Source organism: Cetorhinus maximus, chromosome 4 (assembly GCF_964194155.1).
Source record: "Cetorhinus maximus chromosome 4, sCetMax3.hap1.1, whole genome shotgun sequence".
Taxonomy (NCBI): Eukaryota; Metazoa; Chordata; class Chondrichthyes; order Lamniformes; family Cetorhinidae; genus Cetorhinus; species Cetorhinus maximus.
The window spans coordinates 7,582,453-7,602,175 of record NC_135882.1 but is presented as its reverse complement, the minus strand read 5'-3'; the positions used below and the strand labels follow the sequence as shown (position 1 = coordinate 7,602,175).

The window sequence follows — 19,723 nt, the reverse complement described above, 5'->3', positions numbered from 1 at the left end:
AAACACAATCAATGCAGGTGCTTTGGATGAACTGAAGGATGCGTTCAAAATGGCTGCAGCACACACAGCCCTTTCAGCATCCCAAAGATTACCTAGTTATTATTGTATTGCTGTTTGTGGGACCTCGCTGAGTGCCAATTGGCTACCAGATTTCTTACACCGTGACACAGTGACAACACTTAAAGCGCTCTGTGCAGCACATTGGGACATTCGGAGGTTGTGAAACGAGGTAAGTTTGTGTCCAACTCCAGTACTTCAGCACTCTGATCAGAGCTGACACTGCAGGGCAGTGCTGAGGGAGTGCTGCACTGTGGCAAGGAGGCACACCTTTTATCAAACATATCTTGTAGGTTTAAGGTGCCTCTGTAGCTTCCATTGCTGCTTGTATTCTGAATTCACCTGCGAGTTTTTGATAATCTTATTGAGCTTCTTGATCCAATTGCAAGTCCTTTTATTCCTTCTTTCAGTAATTTAGTTCTCTGATGTTTCGAATAAGACTTGAGCCTCTTTCTCTGTACAGCCTTCTGTCTTGCAAGCCTCCCGATCTCTATAATCTCCTCCCAGCCCACACAACCCCATGAGATATCCTGCGCTCCTCCAATTCTGGCCTCTTGTGCATTCCGAATTTTAATCGCTCCGCCATTGGCAGTTGTGTCTTCAGCTGTCTAGTCCCTAACTGGAGCTCCCTCTCTAAACTTCTCCAACTCTCTACCTCTCTCTCTCCTCCTTTAAGAACTTTCTCTTTGTCCAGACTGTCAGTCACCTCTCCTATGTGGCCTTGTATGGCTTGCTGTTAAATTTTATTGGATAATCACTCCTGAAGGGTCTTGGGGTGTTTCCTATGTTAAGGGTGCTGCATAAATGCAAGATGTTGTTATATAACTGCAAGTAGTCAATATATCTTTATTATTCTTTACTTTCAGGGTATTTATTTATTTTGATTCTTATTAGAAACTGAAACAAAATGACTGTGGAGGAGTCATATTGTCAGCACATTAACCTACTGCATCTATGATGTACTGATTTGCTGGTACAGGATCCCTAAATTGCTGGATTTATTAGAAGGCACACTATATGTAAATGAACTAGCATTGTTCCAATTGGCTGCATTCAATCAAAAAGATGCTTTCAAAAGTTTCGGTATTCCGACCAATGTGCCGTTCTGTGGAAACACGAAGCAGAAAGAGAGATTATGATTATTTTACATCACATTCTGTCTTTGTTAATTGTGGCATTTGTAGAACAGGAAGTGCATCAGAGGATTGAAATTGTTTTCTGACCATCGCAGCCTAGGCTTATAAAAATGCCCACTTGGTTCCCTAGAACTATTGCTTGGTTCTTTGATATACTAATTCTGTCACAGATGCATTTTGATCTCTCTTAGTCAAACATCCAAACACAGAGCTCCCTAATGTCATTACAATGTATGCACCATTTGATTTATAAATACTAAAAGATTCTGATTTAATATTCTTTGCAAAAGGATAAAAAGTGAAATGAATAAATTGCACCAGCACAAACATCAGTTGTTCTGCTTCTCTGCTGGCTATAGTCCTGTGAGAAATAGTGAAATAGGTCATCATAAACGTTACCTAGTGTACACGGAAATTCTTCTATTCATACAGTTTCCCAGCTGACAGAAACTGCCTTTCCTAGGGTTAACATCTTGACAATAGTAATTCATCCAAGGACTTTCAGAATGACAGTGTGGGGACTGAATTTGATAGCAGTGATCTGGGCTTGTCTTTACGGAGTTTCCCTGTACACTGTTGTTACCAAGTACATCACTCCTATCGACGTCCTGGGGGTTACCATTGCCCAGACACTGAGCTAGACTAGCCATATAAATACTGTGGCTCTCCACTTGCCCAGTTGAGCGCAGCTCCAACAACACTCAAGAAGCGTGGCACCATCCAGGACAAAGCAGCCCGCTTGATTGACACCCCATCCACCACCTTCAACATACAGAGGGTGCAGTGGTTTAAGAAGGCAGCTCACCACCACCTTCTTAAGTGGAATTAGGAAAGGCCAATAACTGACACCCACTCTACAAGAATGAATAAAAGAAATTCACTCCCTGCGCCACTGACGCACAGTAGCAGCAGTGGCTACCAGCTACAAGATGCACTGCAGGAATTCACCAACGCTCCTTAGACAGCACCTTTCAAATCCGTGACCTCAATCACTTGGAACGACAAGGGGCAGCAGACACATGGGAACACCACCACCTGCAAGTTCCCCTCCAAGCCACTCATCATCCTGTCTGGGAAATATATCGCCGTTCCTTCACTGTCACTGGATCAAAATCCTGGAACTCCCTCCCTAACAACTGTGGATGTACCTACACCACATGGACTGCAGTGGTTCAAGAAGGCAGCTCACCACCACCTTCTCAAGGGCAACTAGGGATGGGCAATAAATGCTGGCTGAGCAAGCAACGCCCACATCCCATGAACAAATAATTTAAAAAACCTCTTCCATCAGGTGTTAGCTGTGGCTCAGTGAGTAGCACTCTTGCCTCTAAGGCAGAAAGTTTTGGGTTTAAGTCCCACTCCTGTAAGCGGAATCGCCCCAGATTTGCACAGGGTGCAGTAGTGGGAGAGAAAAAGGATGTTTTACCCGTAGGCCACAATGGCAGTTTTTCACATCGTATTGTGCCATTCCCATCTCACTGGTGGGCGGCCTCTGATTTTGCCCGTCACACCGTTACCTCATCGCTTCCTCACGCAGGGCACCATATTTAAACTGCAGCCGCGTGCACACTTCTCATTGTTTGCAGCCCAGGACAGCTCCGGTGAAGACATGGCCCCAAAAACCAAGAAGAGCGCAGCCCCCTCATTCAGTGACGCATCCCTGGGATGCCTTCCGGGCACCGTGGAGGCTCACCGCAATTTCCAATTCCGTGCTCTGGCCGCAGGAGCCCCGTCAGTCTCACCTCTCCGGCTTGGGAGGCGGTGGCAGAGGTGGTCAGTGCCAACGCTGCACACAAGAGGTTGGCCATCGGATGAATGATCTCATCCGTGCCACCAGGGTAAGGCAACCATCTCATCCCTCTAAACTCACACATTCACAAGCCCATCACACATTCACTGGCATCTCACTCACTGCCAGCCCACTCTCTCACACACACCCTCACATCTCCCTCTGGCCTCATCTTCTCTGGAGGATGCCTCCTCAGCCCTCATCAACTTGAGGCCGCTAGCACAGATCAACATGTGCCCCCCATACACACCTTGGGATACCCTCCTTCCCCAAGCAAGCCCTTGCCCTGCAGTCATTGGAAAAGCCACCCCCGCCTTATGGCTGACCTGGTAGGTAGAGACCTGCCCACGAGCCCCCTAAAAGTGATGTGGTGCTGCCTGTGAAGCCTGGTGCTGGTGACTGCGAGTGCTGCCCGAAGCAAGGTAGACAAACAAACCTCGAAGTCCTGAGCGAAATGGAGCTCGCCAGGTGCAATCACACCGACGTGCCCAAATGATCCCGTGTGGGGGGCTGATTCCACCGAGCAGGGCTTGAATTGAAATTAGGTTCCCGATGCGCGTTTGCAGGAAACACGGCCGCCATTGACAGGTGGAGTGGACGATCGCAAACCGGTTTCACAACTTTTTGGCCGTCTCGCCATATCGTCCACCTCCTGCCCACCATGACGCCCGATGCCAATGGGGCAGGAAGATTCTGGTCCTGGGCATCAATGCTAAAAATCTAAACTTGTACTACAAGTGCTGTAATGATGGGGTGCTGCACTGGTCAGGGCTGCTATTATTTGCCCTCTTGAGTGGATGAAATCAGTTCTGCAGCATTGTTTTGAAGACAACGTGTAATCACCGTGGTAACAGAAGACATGTGGCAGCCAATTTGTGCACAGCAAGCTCCCACAAACAACAATGTGATAATGACCAGTTATCGGGGGCGTTCTCCCTGATGTCCTGGTCAGTGTTTATCTCTAGGCCAACATCATTAAAGGAGATTGGTCATTATCGCATTGTTGTTTGTGGGAGCTTGCTGTGCACAAATTGGCTGCCACATGTCTTCCGTTACCACGGTGATTACACTTTGAAACTACTTCATTGGTTGTAAGATGCTTTGGGGGCGTTCTGCAGTCATGAAAGGCGCTATAGAAATACAAGTCTTTCTTTCTCTAAACACTCGCCACACACTACAGGGAATACTTTTATGCATTAAAAACTTGAAGTGCTGTAACTTACCCAAGCCCAGATACACACTAGCTTTCTGTCAAAGTTGAACTTCTGGATATAAACATAGTACAACATTCAGCCTGAAACTACATTGCCTCCACACTATGGCATGCCAAGAATTATTTCATTTTGAATTCCACAATTGTGGAACAGTCTAGGATTTCCGGATCTCTTGTTTCAGGGACAATCACCCAAGAATATAGCTCCAGACATTGCAATAAAGGCAGACATTTGAGCCAATTGTTACCAAAATATTGTGAGTGTCTTTATTCTAAGCCACAGTCGCAACTCCATTTTCCAACTTCAGGATAGGTCCATGTGTACACGACAAAGCAGAGATTGAGATAACTGATGATTTCAAATAAATTAGATTACTTATCATAATTTAACCTTATGATGAAACCCCATGTTTTGACAGCTATGAGACTATTAAAAGGTGTTAAGTGGTGGCTGGGGGAACAAAGTCCGAAAGATAATTAAGTCAAACAAGCCTTAATTTATACCTAAATTAGCAGACGCCATGTATTACTTGTGGAGTGATTATTTGTCAAATCGTTTAGTACAGCAATTTCTCCATTTAAACAGAGGTGCACTCCTTTGGGTCCCGTTGAAAACAAAAGATGAGGAATATTTTCGTTTTCTTTGCAAAGGTCTTCCAGCTGCATGGCCCCAGAGACAACAACAAACCTCAGCCTGAAAGACGACACATGCCCTTGTTCTAGCTGTGATTGGGGTGAGATTATTTCAACGGTGGAACTGACAAAGATATTAATAAGAACATAAGAAATAGGAGCAGGAGTAGGCCATTCGGCCCATCGAGCCTACTCTGCCATTCGGTAAGATCATGGCTGACCTTGGGCTTCAACTCCATTTTCTCGCCCACTCCCCATATCCCTTAATTTCCTGAGAGACCAAAAGTCTGCCTGTCCCAGCCTTAAATATATTCAATGATGGAGCATCCACAACCCGCTGTGGTAGAGAATTTCAAAGAATCACAATCCTTTGAGTGAAGTAATTCCTCCTCATCTCAGTCATGAATGATCAACCCCTTATCCTGAGACCGTGCCCCCGTGTTTTAGATTCCCCGACCAGCAGAAACAATCTCTCAGCATCCACCCTATCTAGCAATGGGATCACCTCTCATTCTTCTAAACTCCAGAGAATATAGGCCCAATTTACTCAGCCTCTCATTATAGGACAACCCCCTCATCCCAAGGACCAATTTAGTGAATCTTTGCTGTACCGCCTTCAATGTAAATAAGACATTAGAGATGCATAACACTCCTGTAGTGGGTTGGGATGGCTGATAACGAGAAAGGAACTAGGTCCTAACAGTGAGGGTCCATCTCTTGGGAGCATCTTGGGTAGATGGGTTCTTTGAGGTTTGTGCACTCCCTCCAACACCACAACTTTGCCTCCACTACACAACTCTGCCACGATGAACAACCAGCTCTTACCACTACCTGGGCAGCAACACATGCTTGAAGCCTTGATGTTGAGGGTATCTACTGTTGATTGAGTGTGGCACCAAGGACCTCCAGGTCAAGCAATTCGGGAGATGGCGGCATAATGGTAGCACCACTGGACAAGTAATTCACAGCCCAGGCTAATGCTCTAGGAATATGGGTTCAAATCCCACTACGGCACTTGGTAGAATTTAATTGAAAGCTAGCCTCAGTAATGTTGACCATAAAATAATCATTGATTGTCATAAAAACCCATTTGGTTTACTTAATGTTCTTTAGGGAAGGAAATCTGCTGCTTCTGCCAGGTCTAGTCTACATGAGACTCCAGACACACAGCAACGTGGTTGACTCTTAACTACCCTCTGAAGTGGCCTAGCAGGCCATTCAGTTGAAGGGCAATTAGGGACGGGCAACAAATGCTGGCCTTGCCAGTGACACCCACATCCTGTGAAAGGATTAAAAAAAATTGGCTCTCCACCCACAACAGCCCAATATTTTCTCTTTTCGGATACTGAGAGGCCTGCCTGGTAATTCAAGCATTTCCTATTCAAATTAATTCTCCTGGTCAAAACATTTTTCATAATGCGAAGTTGATCAAAGCTTCCAAGTCTGATCTCCAGATTAGCATATCACACAAAGAAAGACTTGCATATATCGCACCTTTCACAACCTCAGCAAAACACTTCACAGCTAAAGAAGTACTTCCGGAGATTAGGCACCACTGTAACGTAGGAAAGCACAGCGGCCAATTTGTGCACAGCAAGATCCCACAAACTGTAATGTGATGATACTCAGGTCATTCCTTTCAGCGATGTTGGGTTCAGTTAGATTATGTTGGGTTGGGGGAGGTTACCAAGAGAGGGAGGGGAAAGAAGGTGGAGGAATTTGAAAACAAGGATGAGAAATTCAAAATTGAGGCACTGCTTAACCAGGGGCCAACGTAGGTCAATGGGCACAGGGGTGATGAATGAATGGGTCTTAATGTGAATAAGAGTGAAGAAGATAATGATAACTTAGGAATTGCACCTTCAATTTAATTTTACTTTTAAAAGCTACCAATAAAGCCTTGGAATATAATCTCTTGAAATTACATGTGTTAGTTATGTTATTATATTCATTTCTCGCAGACGATTGCATGATTATTGCACGGTTGTTATTCAAAATTGTGAGGGTCTTGACATAGTAGCTAGAATGAAACTGTTTTTACTGGTAGGAGGGTCAGTAACCAAAGGATACACATTTAAGATATTTGGAAAAAGAACCAGTGGTGAGATGAGGAGAAATTTATTTACACAGCGAGTTGTTATGATCTGGAACGTGCTGCCTGAAAGGACGGTGGAAACAGATTCAATAGTAGCTTTCAAAAGGGAATTGGATAAATATTTGAAGGGGGAAAGAATGTAGAGCCACGGGTTAAGAACTGGAGAGTGGGATGAATGGGGTAGCTTTTTCAAAGAGTTTCTTTTTATTCTTTCAGGGGATGTGGGTATCGTTGACAGGGCCAGCATCTGTTGATCATCCCTAACGGCCCTTGAGCTGAGTGGCTTGCTCGGGCATTTCAGAGGGCAGGTAAGAGTCGACCACATTGCTGTGGGCCTGGAGACATATGTAGGCCAGGCCAGCAAAGGGCAGCAGATTCCCTTCCCTAAAGGACATTAGTGAACCAGATGAGATTTTACAACAATTGACAACAGTTGTCTGGGTCACCATTACTGAGTTCAACTTTATATTCCAGGTTTTATTGATTGATTTCAAATTCCACCAGTTGCCGTGGTGAGATGTGAACCCACATGTCCCCAACACTAGCCTGGGCCTCTATTACTAGCCCAGTGCTATTACCACTGAGCTACCATCTGCCCATCCTGGCACAGGCATGATGGGCCGAAAGGCATTCTTCTGTGCTGTTTGATTCTATGACATGGTGCATAATGTAATTAGTGGGGTGCAATTATCCCCCCCTTGAAGCTGAAGTTGACCCGGTCTCTTCCTGCCATCTGTGAATGTATACCTTCTTGCTTGAAATGCAAGGCTTCTCCCAGTAGCTTACCTCAGCCAGGAACAAACCTCTCTACAAATTCCACAGTTTTGCTCTCATGGGCTGCCGGCTGAGGTGATAGGCAAGAAATTTGCCACCCTGCAATTTTTTTTTCCCCTTATTTGACTTTGAGCATTTATCACAGTGGACGTGCCAATGACATGATCACGGCTTTGTGTTGCCAATCCCTCCTTTGTACAATCCTCTATCCACAGAGCTTTGTAAATCGCATCTTGCAAGATATTTTGGAAAAAGAACAAAGTCCCTGTGAATATTCGATGTGCTTTTTTGGTAGTCCGCAGTCATCTTTTTATTTTATACACATATATAGAGCATATACACACACACACACACACACACCCGTCAAACTTCACTTGCCATCAGACATGAAAAGAAATAACATTTCAAGGAGATTTCTGTTGGCTGCAGGAGCGTAGGAAAGAATGACAATCGTTACTTGTTTCTCCAGAATCGGCCCTCTCTCCCTTGCACTACTCCAGTGCATCTTAATTTCATGGTAACAAGAAACTTACTGAGTTATCCAACTGAGAGGAATCTTACTTATTAAAAGCTGCTAAACGGCTTTGATTTAACTGCTGTCTTTGTTCTGAGCATGTTTGATTCTAATAATTTTTGTTTTTGTGGGGAGGATGTGAACAGCGAGTCCTGCATTTCCCAAACTGGTCTTATATATTAATTAGATTACAGCTGGTAGGCCGTAAATGGTTGTTAATGCATAATGGTTGCCTCTGGGCCTCGAAGTGAACGTCCTATATTTATTTTTACTTCATAAAATATCGATTACTCCCCTCTCCCTCCCACTCGTGACTGACTCAGCGTAGCTCTCACATAGCCTGAAGCTTAATTGGTCTAACCTGTGGAATTTGCAATGCAGAGTGGCGGATCGACAAAGACATGGGAAAATAAGTACCCCACTTTAATTTCATGGTTACCAACCCCAACGCACAAAACCTAATGTGCTGCAGTTGGCACTGGGTGCCTTTAAATAATTTAAACTCCAATATTGAACTGTTTGCAGGAAAACAGATTACAAGATAAGCATCTGTTAACTCGAGTGTTTATCTCATGACGAAAATAGGTCACTTCTTAGGAAACGCAATGAGTAATTCTGTATTAACTAATAGATTTAAAATTTAATGAGCTCCTGTGTTGTCTAGAGCCACTCACAATGTTTGATTTTGAGGTATTTGTTTTTTTTTAATGCCTGTGTGTATTTAAACAAGCCTTCGGGGGATTTATTAAATGCCAAGTACTTGCCTAGTAATGAGTCATTCAAGCCGTAAAGTTCCTGGGCTAAGCAATGTTTTTACGTGGCATTATTGAAAATAGGTGTTTTTTTTTTGTTTTTAATTAGCGAACTATTCTCTGAGAGTGGATTAAAACACTGCAGGATGCTGAGGTCGTCTGCTAATACATTTTTAAAATTTCTTTATTTTTGCTGAGGCTGCAAGATGTTGGCCCTCACTCACAGTACAAAATCCCACCACAAAGGGATTATACACTCAAATGCACTTAGCACAATTTAATAGTAAAAGAGGCCAGAGTCTGTGCAAGGGCAGATAGCTAACAAATTCTTATATATATATATACATATATATATAAAAAAAATATATAATATATCAATGTATAAATCACAAGCTCACAATGTTTGCAGCTGCCCACAATAAGAGGACTAACTGTGCACTTTTTTTTTCTTTTGTTATTCATTCCTGGGATGTGGGCGTCGCTGGCTAGGCCAGTGTTTATTGCCCATCCCTAATTGCCCTCGGGCAGGATATTACATTTGGCCTGTGGGCACGCATCCAACACGCCCGAGCGTAAAATGACGCGCGATGATGTCAGGCGCTGCATCCCGACATCATCGCGCAGCCTTGCGATATTTCACTCGGGGGGGGGGCGCACGCCGGTGTTGGCCGTGCGCCCGCCGGTAATTAAAAGGCCTGTTAAGGCCGTCAGCAATCTAGTTAAATTCAAATTTACTCTACCCGTCCAACCTAACAGTGGTCCCGCACTAGGCCCGGCTCTCCTTCCTCCTACCGCCCGCACAGGCGTTGCTGAGCGCTGTCGCTCGCGATCCACGCAGGGCGGGCCTTAATTGGCCTGCCCGTGTGAAATCGCAGTGCGGAGCCAATCGCGGGCGGCGGTCGACTTCCCGACCACCCCCGCCGAGCACCCCCCCACCAAGGGCAAAATCCTGCCCCTTGAGAAGGTGGTGGTGAGCCACCTCCTTGAACCTCTGCAGTCCATGTGGTGTAGGTACACCCAATATAAAACTTTGGAGGGAGCAGGGGGAACAAAGCATTCTTAGAATATTTTTAAAGAATTCAATGATAGCATTAAACAAATCAAACCAAGTCTTGATGAGGTATCCTTTAGTTCGACAGTCTTGCTTTCATGTAAGAGTTTTATATATTTATGTTCTGGCTGAATTAAGGAGAATACTCGAGAGTTGGGGCCAGAGCACAAGTTCCCTAAAAGCAATTGGATTTATATTTAGCAATGTGCCCGCAAGCTAACCATACATATTTAGACAACTAATAATAAAAGTAGTGACTAATCCACTCCAATATAACAGCATTTTAAAATGAGGTAAAACTTTTTCCAGAACTTTAGAAAATGTGTCCAAATGCATGTGCAGCCGATTAAAATTTAGTCATAAAGAACTGGAAATAAAGTAGATATGAACTGCTGGCTTTATAACAGTTACAAACATTCTAGGCTAGAATAGGAAAAACTTAAATCAAATCAGTCTTTTGTCCCTCGCAATAATAAGAATTGTAATATAATTTTAATGATGAATTCCACTTTAATGATTGTTCTTTTTTTTTCACCATCAAACAGACCAGGCTCTGAAGGAAGAGTGGTTTGAAAACAGGCCTGAATTCAATCATATTTATTCCCTTTCATATTGACTCAGTCAGTGGCCATTTTATCATTTGCCAACATCATTAACATCTAAAGTCTGAGTCACACTTTCATGAATGTTCTTATGTTGTCTAAGTACAAGAATATGACTCATAGCCTAACTCATTTAATTGGTTCTTTTGGGTGATGTGACAACAGCCAAGTTGAGGCGTAGCTGATCCTCCAGGATTGCCCTAAAAACGCAATTTCCACCATTTTGTTGTGAGCAAACGCTCAGAGAGAAAAATCATTTTGGGTGTGAAGGTGGTGGATGGAGAGGTGGTGCACCAGTTAATAAAATGCTTTTCTTAATCATTTTGTTTGAACATTTTTTTTTTATTCGTCCATGGGATGTGGGTGTCGCTGGCAAGACCAGCATTTATTACCCATCCCTAATTGCCCCTTGAGAAAGTGGTGGTGAGCTGCCTTCTTGAGCCGCTGCGGTGTAGATACACCCACAGTGCTGTTAGGAAGGGAGTTCCAGGATTTTGACCCAGCGATAGTGAAGGAACGGTGATATATTTCCAAGCCAGGATGGTGAGTGGCTTGCAGGGGGTGGAACTTCCATGCACCTGCTGCCCTTGTCCTTCCAGGTGGTGGGGTTTGCAGGTTTCTTCTCCTCCTTCTTCTTAGGCAGTCCTTCAGGATTGAGGGTGACTTGTTTCCACTCCAGCTCGATGGCCTCTGAGGTGGCCGATACGTCCAACACGTGATCTGCAGATTCACGTGGGGCAGGTGGTGCTTGAAAGTTCGAATTAGTGAGTTGCTTGGAGGTTTCTGTGCTCCCTCTGACTCCTCGATTTCGCCTCCACACATTCCCGTCGAAATCTCTTGGAGGAGAATTTTCTCCCCGTCGGGGGAGAGGGGGGGTGATGCTGTGTGGGGGAGGGGTGTGGGCGGGCACGCAGCTGATCAGCGCCCCCGATCGTCTGGGCGCCGCCATTTTACGTGGGCGGGCCAATTAAGGCCCGCCCAGCGCGACGCATGCCCGGAAGCGCTGAGCGCTCCCTGTGCGGGTCAAGGGTGGGTTGCCTGAGTTGGGAGTGCGCTCTTTCGAGCATGCACACGAAAGAGCACAGAGGTGCCTCAGGAAGATTGCTTTCACTTATAAAACATTGAATGAAGGTAAAAAAAAAAAATTTAAGGACATGTCCCCTCATGTGAAACTGTCACATGAGCTGGGACACGTCCATTAATTTTATTTAAAAATGTTTCAAACTCTTTAAAAACATTCATGAAACCTCATCCCGCCCGTGGATGAGGTTCCATGAAATATGCGAAGGTCGCCTGGGCTCTTTGCCTGCCCCCCGCCAACCTTAAGGTTGGACGGGCAGCTCAGGTCAATGATTTAATTGATTGTTAAATGGCCTTAATAGGCCTTTGACAGTTCGGCAGGCATGGGTGTGCACCCACCAAACTGAAAATCTAAATGATGCGCGGTGACTTCGGTATGTACGCCCGACATCACCCGTGTCATTTTAGGCCTTGGCAAGCCCCAGCTTACCGAGCCAACGATTCTGCCCTTGATGTATTGATTGCCTTCCCCAATGAACCTTCTCCATTTTGGTCGGTCACAAGCCAGGGACCCCCGTGAGTCAGCAGGGATGTTTGCCCTCTTCAGCGATGCTTTGAAGACGTCCCTAAAGTGTTTCAGCTGTCCTGTGTTAGGTATACGAACGACACGTCCCAACCAGCAGCGCTGGCTTTGATTGATTTTGAAGGCACTATTGAAGGATCCTCAGTGAGTTGCTGTAGTGCATCTAGTAGACGGTATACACTGTGGTCACTGTGCTTCAGTAACAGAGGGAGTGAATGTTGAAGGTGGTCGATAGGGAATGCAGGGTAGAGATTTGGGTAATGATAACTAGAGTGTGGCAGGAAGGGTCAGAGCATGCAAATTTAAGACTGCACCAGCAGATAAGGCCAGAGATTGCAAAAATGGTGAAAAGACAGAGTTAAAAACTCATCTCCGAATGTGTGCAGCATTTGTAACAAAATGGATGAATTATTAGCACAGAAATAAATATGTATGACCTGATAGCCATTAGGGAAACATGGTTGCAGGGTGACAAAGGCTGAGACCTGAATATTGAATATTTGAAAAGGTAGGAAGCAGGGATAAGATGGTGGGATAGCTTTGTTAAATAAATATGTAATTAGTGCAGTAGTGAGAGATGACCTTTGCTTGAAAGAGCAAGGTGTAGACTCAGTTTGGGTAGAGATAAGAAATAGGAAAGGTGAGAGGTCACATGTGGGTGTAGTTTATAGGCCTCCTAACAGTAATTACACTGTAGGACAGAGTATACAGTAAGAAATAACGGAGCTGTAAGAAAGGTATCACAATAATCGGGCTGACTTTAATCTACATTTCGATTGGGTGAATCAGATTGGCAAAGGTAGCCTGAAAAATGAGTTCATAGAGCTTATTTGGGACAGTTTCTTAGAGAAGTACATTCTAGAGCCAACCAGGGAGCAGGCAATTCTAGGCCTAGTAATGAGCAATGAGACAGGGTTAATCAATACCTTCATGGTAAAGGAGCCTCTAGGTGACTGAATTATAACATGATAGAACTCACTTTCAGTTTGAAGGGGAGAAGTGTGGGTCTAAGACTGGTGGTTTAAACCTGAATAAAGGTAATTAAAAGGTATGAAGGCAGAGCTAGCTAAAGTGAACTGGGAAACTAGGTTATTCAGTGACAGACCTTTAAGGAGATATTTAATAACTCTCAGCAAAGATTTATCCCAGTGAAAGAGAGAGAATCTTTGAGAAGGACACATCATCTGTGCCAGGATAAGGAAGCTAAGGGTAGTATCAAATTGAAAGGAACACTGCACAAATCTGCAAAGATTAGTGGTAGGTCAGAAGATTGGTCAGATTTTAAATATCAGCAAAAAATTATTTTAAAAATAATAGAGGGGGAAAAAGTAGAGTATGAGAGACAGCTAGCTAGTAAAATAAAAAAAATCAAACAGTAAGAGTTTCTACAAGTATTTAAATAGGAAAAGAGTAACTAAAGCAATTGTTAGTCCTCTAGCGAGTGAGTTTGACTAATTGATAATGGAAAACAAGGAAATGATGGAGGGCTGAAAGGTATCTTGTGTCTGTTTTCACTGTGGATGACTTAGAACACTTCCCAAAGACATTTAAAAATCAAGAGGTAAACCAGGGGAAGGAACTTAAAATAATCACCATCACCAGAGAAAAGGTGCTAGGAAAAATATTAGATCTAAAGGCTGACAAGTCCCCAGGACCAGATGGTCTGCATCCTAGGGTGTTAAAAGAAGTGGCTGCAGAGATAGTAGAGGAATTGGTCATAATCTTCCAAAATTCCTTAGATTCTGGAAGGATCCCAGCAGATTGGAAAATAGCAAATGTAACACCTTTATTCAAGAAAGGAGGGAGACAGAAATCAGAAACTATAGGCCAATTAGCCTACCATCTGCTAGAATCCATTATTAAGGAGGTTATAACAGGATATTTTGAAAATCACAATGGGATCAGGCAGAGTCCACATGGCTTTGTGAAAGGGAAGTCATGTTAAGCTAATTTATTAGAGATTTTTGAGGAAGTAACAAGGAAGGTAGATAAAGGCGAACCATTTTAGATGCGGTGTACATTGATGTCCAAAAGGCATTTGAGAAGGTGTCACATCAAAGGTTACTACACATCAAAAGAACACATGGTGCAGGGGGGTAACATATTAGCATGGATAAAAGATTGTTTAGCCAACAGGAAGCAGAGAGGAGCAGGCTTGAGGGGCCGAGAGGCCTACTCCTAATCGTATGTTCAGAGAGTAGGGAACGTTTTTTTTTCCAGGTTGGCAAGCTGTAGCTAGTGTAATGCCAGAGAGATCAGTGCAGGGGCCTCAACTGTTTACAACCTATGTCAGTGAGTTGGATGAAGGGACCAAATGTATGGTAGCTAAATTTGCTGATGACACCAAGATAGGTAGGAAAGTAAGTTGTCAAGAGGAGGTAGAGAGTCTGCAAAGGGATATAGAGAAGTTAAGTGAGTGGCAAAAATTTGGCAGATGGAGTGTAATGTCAGAAAATCCACTTTGGCAGGAAGAATGGAAAAGCAGCATGCTATTTAAATGGAGAGGGACTGCAGAACTCTGAGGTACAGAGGGATCTGGGTGTCCTGGTATACAAATCACAAATAGCTAGTTTGCAGGTACAGCGAGTGATTAGGGGGAGGCAAATGGAATGTTGGCATTCATTGCAAGGGGAATGGAATATAAAAGTAGGGAAGCTTTACTGCAGCTGGACAGGGCCTTGCGAGACCACATCTGGAATACTGTGTACAGTTTTGGTCTGCTTATTTGAAAAAAAGATACATTTGTGTTAGAAGCAGTTCAAAGAAGGTTCACTCGAATCATTCCTGGGATGATGGATGGGCTTATCTTATGAAGAAAGGTTGAACAGGTTGGGCCTGTACCCATTGGTGTTTAGAAGAATGAGAGGCGATCTTATTGAAACATCTAAGATCCTGAGGGAACTTGATTGGATAGATACTGGGAGGATGTTTTCTCTTGTGCGGGAGACTAGAACTAGGGGACACAGTTTAAGTATAAGAGGTTTCCCTTTTTAGATGAGGAGAATTTTTTTCTCTCAGAGGGTTGTTACTATATAATATTCTCTTTCCTGGAAAACAGTGGTGTCTGGGTCATTGAATTTATTGAAAGCTGAGTTAGACAGATTTTTTATAGACAAGAGAGTCAAGGTTTATGGGGGGGTGGGGGTGGACAGGAAAGTGGAGCTGAGATCACAGTCAGATCAGTCATGACATTGTTGAATGACGGAGCAGGCTCGAAGGGCTGAATGGCCTATGTCCTGCTCTTAAGCCCTAGATTCCAATGTGCAGCATAATTACAATTGGCAAATTGATTGATATGATAAAACATCTCTCTGGGGTGTTGCTAAATTGCAGAGAGATACTGGAAGACATGGCAAGAGTAATCTTGAGCAACTGTTAACATTTTTAATACTGGCCAGGTTTCGCAAACAAGTCATGCTTCTCTTTGTAAGTATCAAGCTTTTCATTATGAACGTGTGTGTTACATGCTTTGTACACAATATTCAAATGCTGAAAAGGGAGCTATCTTATGCTTTACTGTACTGTCAAATCTTTCCACGGGTCAGATCCACATTCACCAATGCATCTGGCCAAATGCAGCCATTTTGCACGATTAATCAGGCACTAAGGATAGGTCAGATATGATGAACCCTTTAAAAGAAAATACAGAGTTGGTTAATGAAAACTTAAGGGTGTTTTAATGATGCTCAGTTCCACAATTATCTTTATTTAATCATAAGGTATTTCCCAAAATCAACTTATCTTGGAAAAAATAAACTCTTTTTTTAGTCATAATATGATAACAACTCAATATGTAAAATAAAACTGCTCCTCATTGTGAAGCAGTTTGAACATCAGTTTCTTTAACATATGTACTCTATTATAAACACCTTGTATAGCCTTATTTGGAGTAGGCAGTAACCTACTCTTGTATGCAGTTCTCTCCCTCTCCCATATAATTGGGAGGTGCTTGATTGTAGCACCAGTTGTGCATCACGACTAGTCCCTGGAAAACAAGCATTAACTTGCATAATTCTCGATCATCAAAGCCATCTTGGTGTTTACGAAGCAGTGTCCCTTTCTGTGGATAAAAGTAATTATATTGCCTTCGCATTCACAAATAGTGCTTTGATGGTGCCTTGTAATTAATGAAAATGCCACAGATCTCATAAAATTGGGCCTGCTGATGCTGAACTTTGTGTTTGCATCCAGATGCATGTCAAAACAAGGCAGCTATTATATCTGCGCTAAGTGTTGAAACGCGTGCTGGCTCAATCACATGAAAGACCCAAGTGGCATGGGAGCCTAATGCAGTTATTTTGGCATCCAGTGGTGGCGCTATCCCTATGCTCCCCCTTGGCTCCAAATGGTTTTAGATGATGACAGCCGTCACCTGGTGAGAAATGGCCTCTCTGCACATTGTTCCTCTCTGAGCCCCAGGTAGCTGACAACTTTAATGCTGAGTTACAGAGGAGTAAACAACATTGTTCAGTGCATTACAAAACACAGCAGTTGTGGCATTCGCTTGGTACATCATTCTTTGCACCTTCTCCAGCATTCTGTTTGTCACATGTGAAATTCCTAACTTTAACCGGAGCAGCAGGGCATTAACTCCAGGTACTTGTCCATGATAGAGGAAGGCAAACTCTTTGGTGCTGGTGGTGTGTGTTGCAGTTCACTCAGGGAGTCTGAGTTGATGTGGCAACACGCACTTTTACATGCGTGTTGAAGTGTGGAGCTATGGATGGTGATGATAGGGACTCCAATGTTCTTTCCATCAAACGGCTGACCAGGAATCTCTCCTGCTTTTACCGCCTGCCTTTGGCATGTGTTGGAAGGGTTTGTAGGTTGATACTCAACCTGTTTGGCCGCGTGATGTACGCACTGTACATAGCCATCAACTCCTGGAGTGGGACTCAAAGCCAGAGCTCCTGGCTCAGAGGCAGGGATGCTACCCATTGCACTGTAAGAGCTTCCAACCCTCTGGTAGGTAAACTATTACCCTCTCAGCCAACCACTCTCGTGTGCCTTCCAGTGGCAAATTTAAGAACTGCATTGGTAGAAGATGGAAAAAAAATCCACGCAGATGTTAGCTGGATAATTGTGCATGATAGTAGGGAGAACTAAAGAAAGGGGCGGGGGGAGGGGGAGGTGAACACAAGGTGATACAGTGGGTGAGGGTGGTATTAAACCATACGGATTAAAAAGACCCATTTGTAGAGGAAGTAGTAACAAAAGATGGAAAGCAAAGTTCAAAATGTTATCAAATCACATTCAGAATAGAAAGAGAGATGGTTAGAAATAATTGACAGAAGACAAGCTTTGCACTCAATCAGATAGCATCAAAGGCAAATGGATGAGTTCATTTAATTTAGTGGTGTAGAGTTGCTTAGAGGAAAGTCTGGTTGTGAGTTTTTACTAGTCCTCCAAAGTGATTTTTGGATGTTTTCCATAGCTTAGCCCCAGCGCAGCAACAGACCCAAACACACTTCGCTAAAAATGTTGTTATATCAAACTGAAGCACTGTTAAGTTGAACTGACGAAAAATAGACACGTATACTTGTTTAATAGACAGGAGGCCCCATGTACTGCTACAGTGTCAAGCCTCAACATTTAGCTCCAGTATAACCCATACATTATACAGACTTCAATTCGGATATTATAACCCAGTGCCAGCCAACATTCTCCAATGCCATCATTGTTAAGCAAATGTCAATTCTTGCACTTAATGTATTTCCTATTCATCAGGATGCTAATCAAACATAATCTTAGTTTACTCTAACCACAGCAAAATTGAATACAAACTTCTGCATTAAGTTCAGTTCACCAATAATATAAATACTGTGGATCTCTTGCTGTGGTGCACATAGGAAGTCAAGGCCAAGGGGAATTGCGATTTGAAGGGCGAGAATCACGGACTCAAGATGTACAAATGTAATTCAGTCCCCATTTTAAAGCTATATAGAAACATACAGCACAGAAGGAGGCCAATAGGCCAGTTATGTTTGTGCCGACTCTTTGAGTTATGCAATTATTCTCACTCTTTCCCCATAGCCCTGCATTTTTTTTTTCTTTTTCGCAATAATATATCCAATTCCCTTTTGAAAGCTACTATTGAATCTGCTTCCACCACCCTTTCAGGTAGTGCTTATTTATAATGGAGGTCGCCTATGTAAACATGTCACACCGTAATTACACTCCCCTGCCAAGGCAGCACTGTAGCCGTTCTAAATATGGATATAGGAATTTATGGTGAGGGAAAAAATTGACAGAAATTACACGCGGAGTGTTTAAAATAGATTCTGCATAAATTGTTAATGCTCTGTGTGTTTGGGGTGAGTTTTCAATCGTATTTCACTTTAGCCAAACCCAGGCCGATGTATTTTTATTTTAATACATCCAGGTTTTTTTAATTACAGCGCGTACTGGCTTTTTTTTCCCCCCAGAAGTAAGCAAAAAAGTGCAGCCTCCACAATATTATTAAATCAAAGGATTAGTAGTTTTAGTAAATGGGCTTTAGGGTTTGGCTGCATTGGCACCATGCCGAAGGGCAGCTGGAGAAAAGAAACGGTGCTATCTTGTGAATAGCCGCCTTCCGTAAATTGTTAATGTTGACAATCAGTACAGTGGAGGGGAGGGACTTCACTGAGCAAGTTGGGCTTGACTCACATCCCCCTATCTCTCTCCAGCCTGGTTGCAACGTACGTCAGTAATGTAATACAAGAAATTTAACAACAGGGGAAATATTGTAGCATAATCGTCAACTTGCAACCTTCTCCCCACTAGGCACATACTGTGCAAACCGCTGTTTGCTTTTCATTGATAGCATCTTATGCCAACAGAACTGCACACAAACAAGCTACAAAGTTAATTCAAGTCAACGGAACCCAAGGCGTGTTTCTCTCTCTCTCTCTCTCTTCATTTTGGTAGATTTGGTCCTAATCATAGGCGCTTCGGTAAGTTGGTGGTTACTGCGGAAAGCAGCGTTTAGCATGTTTCAATAGGCTCACGTATAGAATGGTTATAAATGATGCTTGATGGATATATAAAGTGTCACGTAAACTGCTTACGTCTTTGCAAATGATGCACACACATATACGCAGAGCCAGAATAATACGCACAAGTTGCATTTTTTAAAAAAAAAATATATATTACAATACACGGAGCTGGGTGATTGGTTGATCAGGGCTATATGTACACTTACCATAAATCGTAAAAAAAGAGATTTCGTTTCTCCAGAGACAGTTGCATTTTTTTTTTGTTTTGCTGTTGCAAAGGGGAGTGAATTTGTACAAGCGGTTGTGAGGAGATCAACTGCGCTGTAAGTATAATGTGGAGGAAGGAAATTACATTAAAAGAGAGCTTTATGTTTGTGTATGTATGTTCGTGAGAGACAGAGAGAGAGAGGGGGGAAACTGGATACCGATATCGGTTCCTTTCCCCTCTGGGTTGTGGAGCAGTGCTTATTTTTAATTTGCTCTGAGATTTCTGTTGCAACACTGAGGGGATAGCAAGCAGTGTGTAT

The 19,723-nt window shown here is 43.4% G+C and overlaps 1 long non-coding RNA gene across 1 annotated transcript in view; it reads left to right on the top strand.

Moving 5' to 3' along the window:
* Positions 1-18,952: 18,952 nt before the first annotated feature.
* Positions 18,953-19,723, top strand: part of LOC144679294 (uncharacterized) — a 32,227-nt gene continuing 31,456 nt past the window's right edge. The window contains exon 1 of the long non-coding RNA XR_013576307.1: positions 18,953-19,154. This is a non-coding gene — a long non-coding RNA (uncharacterized LOC144679294). The remainder of the gene's footprint in view (positions 19,155-19,723) is intronic.